The 14,120-nt window shown below is 37.3% G+C and overlaps 1 protein-coding gene across 5 annotated transcripts in view; it reads right to left on the reverse strand.

Moving 5' to 3' along the window:
* The window catches only part of PTPN4 (protein tyrosine phosphatase non-receptor type 4), a 205,956-nt gene that overhangs the window by 86,464 nt on the left and 105,372 nt on the right, over positions 1-14,120 (reverse strand). The gene's annotated exons all lie outside the window — the stretch shown is intronic.

Below are 14,120 nucleotides of genomic sequence, written 5' to 3' on the forward strand. Positions count from 1 at the left end.
TAAAACATAGAGAAGTTCAGAGTTTGGTAAAGTGTAACCTGTAATAAAACAAGGCTCCCAATATAATGATAAATCATATAACAAATATAATACAACAAAAACATCAAGGCAGTATAAAGTAGGGAACAACTATTGGAGAGCCTGGAAGATTCCAGAGAAGAAAATTTAACTATGCTTCGAGGAAAGGGAGAGTTTTCATGCTAACTGATCCAACTTGAAGAGCTAACCTGCACTACTGATAAAATGAGTAGAATTAAATACTTTTCACAGATGCTAATCAACCTTGAAATGGTTTTGCTACTGACCTGAAACATTCTACAGGTAAGCTAATAGAGCAATAATGCTTTTACCCCCTACCTATTCATATGCTCAGAAGATAAAACTAATTGATGAAATTATAATTAAGATTTTTATAATTGTGTCCCTCAGAAAAAAAACCCTTTAAAATGTAGTTTCAATAATTTCTACTTAAATAAAATCTTACTAAATTAACCTGTTCGAGATGATAATATATAACAAATGGCCAAAGTAACAAATCAGTGTATATGTATGACCACACAATTTATTTAGTAATAACCACCATTATTGTATACTATTATAAGGAGAGTCCTAAATAATTTTTTATTTTATTTTTTTAATAATTTTTTAAATTTTTTTTAAAGATTTTATTTATTTATTAGAGATAGAGACAGCCAGCAAGAGAGGGAACACAAGCAGGGGGAGTGGGAGAGGAAGAAGCAGGCTCATAGCTGAGGAGCCTGACGTGGGGCTCGATCCATAACGCTGGGATCACGCCCTGAGCCGAAGGCAGATGCTTAACCGCTGTGCCACCCAGGCGCCCCCTAAATAATTTTTTAAAGAACATCAATTAGAAGTTTGGGCCAAAATGGCAGGCTTAATATATGCTCCTATTGCTTGTTCTGCTCCCAATCTCATAAAACACTGGAGACGATACATGAAAACAACCTGTAACACTTGAAGACATATAATTAATGGACCAGACATTTTGAGGAATTTATAAAGACATAAAGAGGGTAAAATCAGATTTAAGGAAAGAAAAAAATTATAGAAGACCACAGCCTAAACTACACACAGAAGAGAAAGTTCTATTTGGAGTCAGAAGGAAAGTATAGTCAACAGATACAATTTCACAGACAACAAATAAAAAAAAATAAAGGGAGTCCTCAAATTACTATCAGGATGATCAGCAGAGAGCAGCTAAGGTAATTAGCTCCTACCAACCCTGTAATCCTGCTCTGTCTGGATTGAGCTATGGGACATAAGAAGTAGGTGCAGCCTATCTAAAATAGTGAGTGTGGATACTGGGGACAGAAATCAGAGTGATCCTCAGTGTATCTATTAAGGACATAACACTTGTTTTGTTTGATCTTGCCCACTTCTGGCATCACCTTGGGAACTGCCACTTCAAATCTAGATAGCTAGAATTTAAGAATTTGAGTTCCTAGATATCCTGAACATGTTTCTTTCTTTTATTTTTTAAACATGTTTTTCTACCAGCCTACCAGCTTGATTGGTTTATCTATTTGCTGAGTTCTCCCTGGCAATATATTCCTTCCCTCTTCTACCATCACCTAAGGCAGGCCACAGCAAAGACAACATCTACAAGAAAGTGAACTAGGAATCACAAATACAAAAGGAAGTATGCAACCAACCATCACCAAGCACTTGAGAAGAACCAGTAACATTAAAGAGATACACAAACTCAACAAATTTCAAAAAACTTGCAGACAAACCACATAGCCTAGAAACATCAAAAAAAATTTTTAAAAGTTAGGTATGTCAAGACTGCATAAAATATATGTATATACTAGTCTACTTTATCATTTATCACCATAAAATACACATGAATCTATTATAAGAATATTTAGCAAAACTTCTGCACACTTACAGACCACACATGGCACCACTACAGTTGAGAGAAATGTAAACAAATGTAAAGATACAATATGACATCCTAACTGTATAACATTCACTGTAGTACATACTGTATTACTGTAATAATTTCATAGCCACCTCCTGCTGCTGTAGTGGTGAGCACAAGTGTTGACAGTATCTGCTTAAAACAAGGTGTGACACTAATCATCTCTGTGTGAGAAGTTCAGTCTCTCCAAAAAATTGGAATAGCAGTAAAAATGATCTCTCACAGTTGTTGCTTATTTTTCAATGTGTTTAGTGTAATACTGTAAACCTCCAATAACATCATGGGACTCATACAAAGTGCTACTTAGTCATGCCGGAAGTGTTCCCAAGAAGGAAAGAAAATCATGCCATTACAAGAAAAAGCCGAACCGCTTGATATGTACCATAGATTAAGGTCTGCAGCTGTGGTTGCCTGCTGTTTGAAGATAAATGAATCCAGAGACAGGACCATTGTAAAAAAAGGAACAAGAAATTCACGAAGCCATTGCTGCAACTACGCCAGCATGCACAAAAACCTGGTACTTTGTGCGAAATACTGTACCTTTTCATCTCGTATTGAAAATGTTTTTTTTTTTTTAAAGGTTTTATTTATTTATTCAACAGAGATAGAGACAGCCAGCGAGAGAGGGAACACAAGCAGGGGGAGTGGGAGAGGAAGAAGCAGGCTCATAGCAGAGGAGCCTGATGTGGGGCTCGATCCCACAACGCCAGGATCACACCCTGAGCCGAAGGCAGACGCTTAACCGCTGTGCCACCCAGGCGCCCCTGAAAATGTTTTATGTGGGTACTAGAGTGCTATAGGAAAAGTATGCCTATACCTACAGACCCTGATATGATTTGAGAAGAAGCGAAGTCATTATACAACAACTTAAAGCAAAGGGAAGGTAGAGGATCTAAAGCTGAAGAATTTAATGCAAGCAAAGGATGGTTTGATAATTTTAGAAAGAAGTTTGGCTTAAAAAATGACAAGATAACAGGAAAAGCAGCTTCTGCTCAACAAGAAGCTGGAACCATGTTCCCAGATGCCATTAAGAAAATCACTGAGGAAAAAGGATATCTACCTGAACAGGTTTTTATTGTAGATTAAAATGCCATATTCTGGGGGGCGGGGGGAATGCCACAAAGGACATTTATTAGTAAGGCAAAGAAGCAAGCCTGTGGATTGAAAGCAGAAAAAGACAGGTTAACTCTGTTTTGTGCAAATGCAGTTGCGTTTATGATCAGGACTGCCTGTATCTATAAAGCTGCTAACCTTCCACCTTTGAAGGGAAAAGATGACTACCATCTGCCAGTGTTCTGGTTGTACAGCAAGGCCTGGACAATAAGAACCCTTTTTCTGGACTGGTTCCACCAATGCTTTGTCCCTAAAGTAAGAAAGTAATCTGCCTGTAAGGGACTGCCTTTTAAAGTTCTTTTGATATGGGACAATACTCCTGGCCATCCAGAACCCTTTGAGTTCAACACCAAAGATGTCAAAGTAGTCTACTTGCTCCCAAACACAACATCTCTAATTCAGCCTCTATTATCAGGGGGTCATAAGGACCTGTAAGGCTCATTACACATGGTATCTTTTTTTTTTTTTTAAGATTTTATTTATTTATTTGACAGAGAGAGACAGCCAGCGAGAGAGGGAACACAAGCAAGGGGGAGTGGGAGAGGAAGAAGCAGCCTCCCAGCAGAGGAGCCCGATGCGGGGCTCGATCCCAGGACCCTGGGATCACGCCCTGGACCGAAGGCAGATGCTTAACGACTGAGCCACCCAGGCACCCCTACACATGGTATCTATGGAAAGGATTATCCATGCTATAGGCAAGAACCCTGATAGAACATCATAGAAGTCTGGAAAGCTCACCTGACTGAGGATGCCATTGTTACAAAAAAGGCTGTGAAAGCCATCAAGCCCGAAACAAAAAATTTCTCCTGGAGAAAACTTTCCAGATGCCGTCTGTGTGTGACTTTACAGAATTTACAACAAAGCCAGTCAAGAAAACCATGAAAGACACTGCAGATATGGCATAAAGATGGAGGGTGAAAGGTTTCATGATATGGACCTATCAAGAAATTCAAGAGCTAACAGACACTATGCCAGAAGATTAACAGAAGATGACCTAAGAGAGGTTGAGTGCTTCCAAACCAGTGCCAGATGATGAGGAAGAAGCAGCAGTGCAGCAAATGAACTGACAGCTGACAATCTGGTAGAAGAGTTCTGATTATTTAAGACTGCTTTTGACTTCTTTTACAACATGGGCCCTTCTATGATATGAGCACTAAAACTAAAGCAGACAGTGGAAGAAGAATTGGTACCACAGAGAAACTTTTTTAGAGAAATGAAAAAGCAAAAGAGTCAGGCAGAAATTACAGTGAATTTTCATAAAGTTACACCAAGTGTGCCTGCCTCTCCTTCCACCTCCTCCACTTCTTACACCTCTGCTATCTCTGAAACAGTAACACCAACCCCTCCTCCTCCCCCTCAGTGTGAAGACGACAGGATGAAGACCTTATGACAATCCACTGCCACTTAATGAACAGTAAATAATCACCATGCCACTCAGTTAGTAAACTTATCTGTTGTATCTGTGTGTGGGTATCTTCGTGTAGAAAGCTAACTGTATGGCAAGAACTATATGAGACACTTCTGTGTCACCATCAGCAACAGTGTCTAAGTATCTGCCTGTAGAACATAATGTGCAAGACTTGTATCAAAGTGGATAGCTTATCCTTATATAGGAATAAACTCAGTAGTATTTAACATAAAGTTAATAAGGTGTTAGGTTAATTTTTTTAAAGATTTATTTATTTGAAAAAGAAAGAGAGAGAAAGAGAGTACCTGAGGAGGGAGGGGAAGAGGGAGGAGAGGGAGAGAATCTCAAGCAGACTCCCTGCTGAACACAAAGCCAAATGCAGGGCTTGATCCCACGACCCTGAGATCATGACCTGGGCCAAAAATCAAGAGTTGGTGGCTTAACCAACTGAGCCACCCAGGCGCGTCGGTTTTCTTAATGTTTTATAACTTTGCTTTCAAAGAATTACATTATCATGAAGTACACCTCTTTGTCTCATAATTGGAAAGACTGCATTATCAGCTTGTCGTCACAGGTCAGGAGATTTTTTAAAAAATTAACAATGTTTCCAATATTGTATAGGGCTACAACTGCAATACTGTATGCCATAAACATTTTATACTGATTCGTTCGTTAGTATATAGGCTATGCTACCATAAAGCATTCATACTGCTACTTCTTCATTATCAATGTATGAATTATTACACCTGTAAACAAATATGAATTTCTTTTTCACATTAACTTTTCATTTTTGATGTCCAGTGTTAGTAATACATTTAACATCTACAGTGTTTTGTATCATATAAGATAATATTGACGTAGGTACTAACAGCGCATTCATCTTGCAAAGAGATGGAGTACACTTATCAATACAGTACTGTAAATGTATTTTTTCTTCCTGATGATTTTTTTAGTAACATTTTCTTTTCTCTAGTTTACTTTATTGCAAGAATATAGTACATAAAACATATATATAACATACAAAGTATGTGTTAATCATTTAGGCTTTGGGTCAACAGTTGACTATTAGTAATTAAGTTTTTGGGGAACCAGAAGTTACATGAAGATTTCTGACTCTACAAGTGGGAAGAGTAAGGGGGTGATGCACCTAAACCCTGCGTTGTACAAGGGTCAACTGTACTCATATGTTAAATGAACAGATCTGGGGACGTCTGGGTGGCTCAGTCCGTTCAGTGGTTGCCTTCGGCTCAGGTCATGACCCCAGGGTCCTGGGATCAAGTCCCACATCTGGCTCCTTGCTCGGAGGGGAGCCTGCTTCTCCCTCTGCCTGCCTCTCCCCCTGCTTGTGGCCTCTCTGACAAATAAATAAAATCTTTAAAAAAAAAAAAAAGAATGGATCTCTATCATCAGTAGAAAGGTGTCTTAGCTGTTTAGCTTGGCACTGAAGGTCTTTAAACAACTATCTCATCCCATTTTATCTCCCCCTTCTAACTAGTTACAAACTGCCTTTTCCTATCAGGCCAGTTTCATGATGTTTTGTGTACCCATAATTACATGTTTCATCTCATGACTTCTTCATGTCTCTCTGACGAATCAAACCAAAACAAAGTCTAGATGGAGTCCATCTTCTCTGTGAAAATTTCATTAGCTCACATCTACAAGTTTCTCACCTGGATATTTACCTGTCTCTTAAACCACTCATCTGAAATGCATAATTACTGTCAGCTATGTGACAACGGCTAGGATTGTGTATTTATATAGGGACCACCTATGGTAAACTACCTGTGGCGAAGGACCAGTTAAGTTCACATTCCTCACAGAGCCTGGTTCTCAAATAAGTGTTTCGCAATTGATTATTGATGATAATATCCTTATACTTAGTCACAATACTAGAGAATGTGCTTCATGTAATCTCGGATTACAAATACTTGTAATGAGCTTTAAATATATAGTTACCTATGGAACTAAATAAATGATTAAATAATGACTAAAAGGGAGAGATTATAATATGCAGTGGCTATATGATTTGACAAAGTAAATTTAAAGCAATCATAAAAAATTGGGGAAAATGTTTAACCATTTTGGTAATAATTGATATGGTGATATTATAATTATAGTTTTAAGTATAATGTGTGATAAAAACATAATTAATTGTGGAATATTCTAATTCTGGAATCCCTTGAGTCCTCCAAGAATTAAAATATTTTGTGTATCTCAATATAGATATGAAGAAACAAAGATTCCAACTCTGTACACTTAAACAGCACAGAAATAATGACAAACCAGTAGGAATGAACATTCTGAACAGATTGAGATTTTGAAATATCACTTTGCATTAAAAGAAACAAGGACTTCCTGAAGAAATAGCTAATCCCTGGTGTATGGCAGTAAACAGATAAGATGACAGCATGGAAGCTGACTACAAAGGTCACGTCCAAAGGACTGAAGGATCAAAAGAAAAGATTAAGTGGCCGGAAGGGACAATTTGAGCTTCAATAAGGAAAAAAAAGGGTAATATATTGAAACCTGTCAAAAATATTTAATCCATGAATTAGTAATGATATTATTTAAAAACTATATTTGTATTTCTCTTAGGATGGCAGGGAACCAATTCATTACCCTGAAAACTGGGTAAATAAGAAGAAAGAATCAAATAACACTTTCCTTGCTTTTCTTTATATGAATTGTGCTACCGGGTAATCAAATAGTAAAAGAAGGGAAGGGGCTCCCCATAAAATTATTCCAATGAATAAATAAAAACAAAAATAGAATTAAGATATATCTATTTTGCAGCCTCCAGTGAATTAACGGATCCAGGCACTGAACATCAAGAGCTGCTAACATTAAAAAAAAGAAGTGAAAACCAGACGTTATGGGCCTCTTGATAAAATAACACAAAAAGGGGATCAATCTAACTCTGAACATGACTCTTGATCAAGCTGCCAATCTACAAGAAATACACAGAATAGCTGAACATGTTGAATTACACCATGAATATGTGATCAGTAAAGTCCAGACCATGAGAAACTAAAGGTGAAATGATCAAGTTCTTTCTCAAAAAAATTTTAAGAAAGGAGGGATTAACAGATTTAAAGCTGTCTAAGAAAAACAAACAAAAAGCAAAACCAAGTTGTAGTATCTAAGAAGACACACTTGGGTGATAAAACCTTAAAAAAAAAATTCAATGTAGGAAGAGGCTGTTGCTGAGACATGGCACAAAGAGTGTTTCTGGAATGACCGGCTAAAATCTATGGCTTAGGGTGCCTGGGTGGCTCAGTCAGTTAAGCGTCTGCCTTCGGCTCAGGTCATGATCCACGAGGGCCCTAGGATCAAGTCCCACATTGTGCTCCCTGCTCAGCAAGGAGTCTGCTTCTCCCTCTGCTCCTCTCCCCTGCTCATGCTCTCTCTCCTGCTCTCAAATAAATTAAAAAAAAAAAATCTACTTGACCTGAAGGTAACTGCAGATGTTCACTAAAATATAGTACATATGCGTATCCCTGTTTTATTTTATAATAGGTTAAAAAATAGCAATGTAAAAGGATGAGATTTAGGATGAATATGAATAGATGTTCTAATATTTTCCACCCATCCTCAACTGTTCATTTCATGTTCCCCCATAGTGGCCTTCCCTCCTTTCCTTTGGAGACTACTGTTCTAAACATAAACAGCTGGGACTATTTAATATTCCAGCCTGTCCATTGTCACATGTTAAGAGTAAAGTAACTCAGTCCCACTAAAATTTTTCTGTATTTTGGATGGGAGCAACATTAATTTTAAGTGGTGTGGGGTAGCTATTAAAATAATTCCCATAATTATTTGTAATTATTAAAATATTTCAAAATGATAGGGAAATATCAAGTAAGAAGTCAGTGAGCATCCCTCACCTTCTGTTTCATTCCCCAGAGATAGCCACTATTAATACTTTGAGATGTATACTCTTCTAGATATTTATGTTATAAAAAATACAAATACATATTATACATAACTATGCAATTTCTTTAATCAACAAAAACTAGGCTATATTATTCTGCAATTTTTTTGCACTGAGCATTTTGGAGACATCTTTTCATATCAATATATATATCTCTAACTGATCAATTTTAATTGTTGCATATTATTCCAAAATATCAATTTGTTGTAATTTCTTAACCCATTTCTGCTCATTCATTTAGCGTTTCTAGTTTTTTAGTATTACAAATACTATAATAAAAATCCTTGAACACATTATTTAAAACACCTATATAAATATTCTAAAGGATGGAATCTGAGAAATGGAAGTAATCAAAGGTTATATTCACATTAATATTTGCATTCCAAAAGGGTTAAACCAAGTTATTCTTCAACAATGTTTCAGAATGTCCACTTTGCATGCTCTGTCCAATAATGGATATTTTAAATTCTTTGAATTTTTGCAAATCTGATAGAATTGGTATCTCACTGTTACTTTCATGGTTATATTTTATTTTATTTTTTAGATTTCTGATTTAAGTTTGTTTTCTGTTTTTTAGTAATCTCTATACCCAACATGGGGCTTGAACTGATGACCTCGAGATCAGGAGTTGCATGTTCTACTGGGTCAGCCAGGTAGGTGCCCTTCATGGTTATATTTTAGATGATTAGGGAAAACAAGCAATATCAATCATCTGCATTTATCTTGTTAAATGCCCATCTCTTTTTCCTATATTTCTAACTACATGTCTAAAAGAATCCTTGGAATAAATATGAAATACAAACATAAAATAAGAATATTATGAATAAAATAAAAATATTAAATTTTCTGTAATACATATTGAAATTATTTTCTATTTAACCTTTTAGTTTCATGTTTTCCCCATATATGATTAATTTAAAATGTTTACATTTGTGTATTTTCAATGTAGTTAGGCATAATATTCACTAATTCAAAAAAATGTTTGTGCGCTTTATGTAGGCTTAACAGTGTATGTAAATTCAGGGGCGCCTGGGTGGCTCAGTCGTTAAGCATCTGCCTTTGGCTCAGGGCGTGATCCTGGGATCAAACCCCACATCAGGCTCCTCCGCTGGGAGCCTGCTTCTTCCTCTCCCACTCCCCCTGCTTGTGTTCCCTCTCGCTGGCTGTCTCTCTCTCTGTCAAATAAATAAATAAAATCTTTAAAAAAAAAAAAAACAGTGTACGTAAATTCAAATTATTCAGTGAAAATGAATACAAGTAGTTTCATAAAGATGCCTAATATAAAACACACAGATACACACACATAAAAGCTATGTCTAAACAGGTTGTGATGAGTGAAAGCGCAGGGCAGAATTATGTTAAGTCATTGGGTGGGGGCGCCTGGGTGGCTCAGTTGTTTGGGTGGCTGCCTTTGGCTTGGGTCATGATCCCGGGGTCCCGGGATAAAGCCCCAAGTTAGGCTCCCTGCTCAGAGGGGAGCCTGCTTCTCCCTCTCCCTCAGCCCCTCACCCCCGCTTGTGCCCTCTCTCACTCTCAAATAAATAAAATAAAATCTTAAAAAAAAAAAGTTAAAAAAGAAAGAAAGTCATTGGGTTATCTGAATACTGTAGAGTGACACAGATGAAGTCATATATATAGCTCCACTCTGACAGAAGAGATTCTTTTCTCCATTTCAAGAGAATATATATTTACAGATTTTATTTACTTGAGAGAGAGGGAAAGCACACACATGCAAGGGGCAGAGGGAGATGGAGAGAGAGAATCCCAGGCAGACACCCCACTGAGCACAGAGCCTAACACAGGGCTTGATCCCAGGACCCTGAGATCATGACCCAAGCGGAAATCAGGAGTTTGACACTCAACTGACTGAGTCACCCAGGTGCCCCTCAAGGGATTATATTTTTAAATTGTTTGATTATTCTAACCAATCTGTCAAAAAGTTTTCAAATACATGCAAATTAAAAACAAGATTTTAAAAGAAGCTATAAACTGGTTCTTCAATATAGAAATAGCTATCATATAGCTAAATTACTTAGTATCTCTGTGTCTTGCCTTCCTCATCTGTAAAGTGGAGATGATAATACTCTTACCTCACTGGGATGCTTTAAGGATTAAATGAGATTAACAGACATAAAGTCCTACCTAAAAAGGTGTTGGGCCCTTAGTAAATGCTATTTAGGTACTGACTATTATAATTACCTGTGTCCGGTTCAGCAAAATCTCTCAAAATTACTATCCTCACAGTCTTTCTTAAATACTCTGTAATCAGCCTCTGGCCATCATAATACCCCAAAACTGTTCTTACAAGGTCACTGATGACATCCACGTTTCTTTCTTTTTTTTTTTTTTTTTTTAAGATTTTATTTATTTATTTATTTGACAGAGATAGAGACAGCCAGCAAGAGAGAACACAAGCCCGGGGAGTGGGAGAGGAAGAAGCAGGCTCATAAGCGGAGGAGCCTGATGTGGGGCTCGATCCCTTAACGCCAGGATCACGCCCTGAGCCGAAGGCAGACGCTCAACCGCTGTGCCACCCAGGTGCCCCAACATCCACGTTTCTAATCCAGTTCTTATCTGACATAGCTGATCACTCCTAACCCAACTTGGCTTAAAAGACACACATGTCTGAAAGAAAGAAAGGCTTTCTTTCTGTCTAAAGGGCCGCTTCCTCCTGGTCTCCTCTCCTGGTTCTTCCTCATCTTTCTAACCTCTAATCTCTGAAGTATTCCAGCTCTGAGGATCTTTCTCTGCAGTATCCTCTAGATTTTCCTTCAATGCTCTCATTTCATGGCTTTAAATATCAGCTGTAAGTGGACAATTCCCAGATGCCTATCTTCAGTCCAGACCTCCCTTCTGAATTCAAGTACTATATACTGTATTGCCCACCCTCCCTCCTGTGGATCTGTGAAAGTCTTCTAAATTTAACTTGTCATAAGACTAATTCCTGACCCACCCTCTTACACCTGCTTCTCTCCGGTCGTTCCCAACGTCCTGAATAGTTACTCCATTTTTCTAGCGGCTCAGACCAAAAACTTTGGCATCATTCCTGAATACTTTTTCTCTCACATCCTATAGCCAACACATCAGTAAATGCTGTCACTTCCATATTCAAAATACATATGAAATCAGATTGCTCTCACCATCCAACTGCTACAAACACCATTATTTCTCACCTTGATCATGGTTAACAGTCCACTACTTGGGATCTTCTCTCAAAACAGCAGCCACTGTTATCTTTTCAAAATGTAAATCACAACATGTCTTTTACCTGTTCAAACTGTCAAACGGCCTTGCTTAGAATTAAAACCCTAAGTCTTTAAAATGTCTTATAAAACCCTAGTCCACCTTAAGCTCATCAATACTCTCCTCTCCTAGCTTACACTGTACCAGCCATACTGGTCTCTCTGCTGTTCCTTGAACTGATAAGCAAACTATCTCATGGCCTTTCACTGATGTTTCCTCTCCCCTAGGTATATGAATAACGCCTTCTGTTTATCTTCTCAGTGAGAGGTTCCCTGATACCCTACTTCTGGTTGTCTCAATCCCTCTCCTCTGGTAATTTTTCTCCATAGCATCTATTACCATATATTACTTATTCGGTTAATTAAAGAAAATTGAATATCATGTATACATAGTAAAATGTACAAATCTTAAATGTGCAACACAAAATTTTACATGTATACATATACATACATATATACACATCTTTGTAACCACTACAAACCAATATACGTATCTTCAAAATCCAAGAGGGCTCATGAGCCTCCCAGCTAATAAAACCCTTCCAGGGGTGACTGCTATTCTCACTTCTATCAGTACAGATTGGTATTTTGCCTGTTACTGAACTTTACCTCCATGGAACACCTGCTATGTATTCTGATGTACTCAATTATTTGTTTATGATCTGTCTTGCCCAACAGAATGCAAGTTTCATGAGAGTTTGGTTTTATCTGCCTCATTCACTGCTGTATCAATAGTGTCTATTAACAGGACTTGCAACATAGAAGGTGCTCAATAAATATTCACTGAATGAATGAATGAATAATCAAAATAGCATCATTAAGCTTCCCTCTTCTTAAAACTCTGACGGGCAAAATTTACTTTTCGGTAGAATTACCTTCATCATTATTACAAATATGTATGGAAATAAGATATTCACAACGAAGCCTAAAACTTGGGTAGACCATCTGTTCTATCAGTGATTGAATAAGGAATATTAGGATCTATCACTTTCTTTTGCTCTGTGAAAGACACTGTTAAGAGAATAAAAGGGCAAACCAAAGAGTGGGGGGAAAATATTTGCACATGACATATCCATCAAAAAAGTTTATATAGGGGCACCTGGGTGGCTCAGTCGTTTAAGCTGTCTGCCTTTGGCTCAGGTCATGATCCCAGCGTCCTGGGATCAAGCCCCATGTTGGACTCCACACTGAGCATGGAGCCTGCTTCTCCCTCTCTTCCCTGCTCATGCTTTCTCTCTCATTCTCTTGCCAGTCTCTCTCTTAAATAAATAATAAATAAAAATCTTTTTTAAAAAGTGTATCTAGAATATATAGAGTTCTTTAAAAAAAAAAAAAGAGCAAGAAACAACGAAATTAAATAATGGGCAAAACATCTGAATAGACATTCATCAAAGAAGACATGATGCTCAACATCATTAGTCACAGAGAAATGCAAAGTAAATCCGTGCTCAGATAAAACACACCTATTAGAAAAGCTTAAAAAGAAACAAAACAAAATGGACAGCACCACACGCCAAAAAGGATGTGAATGACTAGAACTTGCACATATTGTTAGCAGGAATACAAAATGGTTCAGACACTCTGGAAAACAATTTGGCAGTTTCATATAAAGCTAAATACACGCTTACTATATGACCCAGCAATCTCACTCTGGGGTTTTTACCCTACAGAAATGAGAACTTAAATACATACAAAAAAATGTGTAAATGAATTTTTCCAGTAGTCTATTAACAAAAAAACAAACAAAACAAAACTACTAGAAACAATCCAGATGTTCTTCAATGGGTGAATGAATAAACAAAAAGAATGAATTATTGAAATACACAATAAGTTGGATAAATCTCAAATGTATTACTGTAAAAACCAGTCTCAGAAGGTTACATAACATAGGATTCCATTTATGAGACATTTTGGAAAGGATAAAACTAGAGTCAGAAAATAGACTGGTGGTTGCCGGGGATTAGGGGGAAGCAGAAGGTTAGATTATAAAGTAGCAGGAGCAAGATTTTATGGGGGTAATGGACTGTCCTTATTCTGATTGTGGTGGTGGTTACATGAATCTATACATGTGCTAAAACTTACAGAACTGAACACACACACACACACACATACACAAAATCCATTTACTATGTTACCTTAAAAAACAAAATATCCCCCTGCTTTCTCCCCCACAAATCTCTCTCCTTTTTACACAGTTTTCATTCTTTCTTTTCTCTGCATTTCCCTTTTCCCTTATCCATATAATCTCTTAGACATACAAAATGTTTTTTATTTTCTCAAATATGCATGTTCTCTCTGGATTTCAGGTCTTTATTCATGCCGATGGGCCATGGTGAAAACTACTCTTTTGGTTAATTCTTATCCATTCTTCTGGCTTTAGTAAACTACTTCTTCTAAGAAGCCTTCCCTACCCTTTGCTCCCAGGCTGGATTAGATATGTTGTCATATAATCCCATAGCATTCTGCACTTTCTGTTCATGCCTT

Source organism: Ailuropoda melanoleuca, chromosome 2 (genome assembly GCF_002007445.2).
Source record: "Ailuropoda melanoleuca isolate Jingjing chromosome 2, ASM200744v2, whole genome shotgun sequence".
In the NCBI taxonomy this organism is placed as follows: Eukaryota; Metazoa; Chordata; class Mammalia; order Carnivora; family Ursidae; genus Ailuropoda; species Ailuropoda melanoleuca.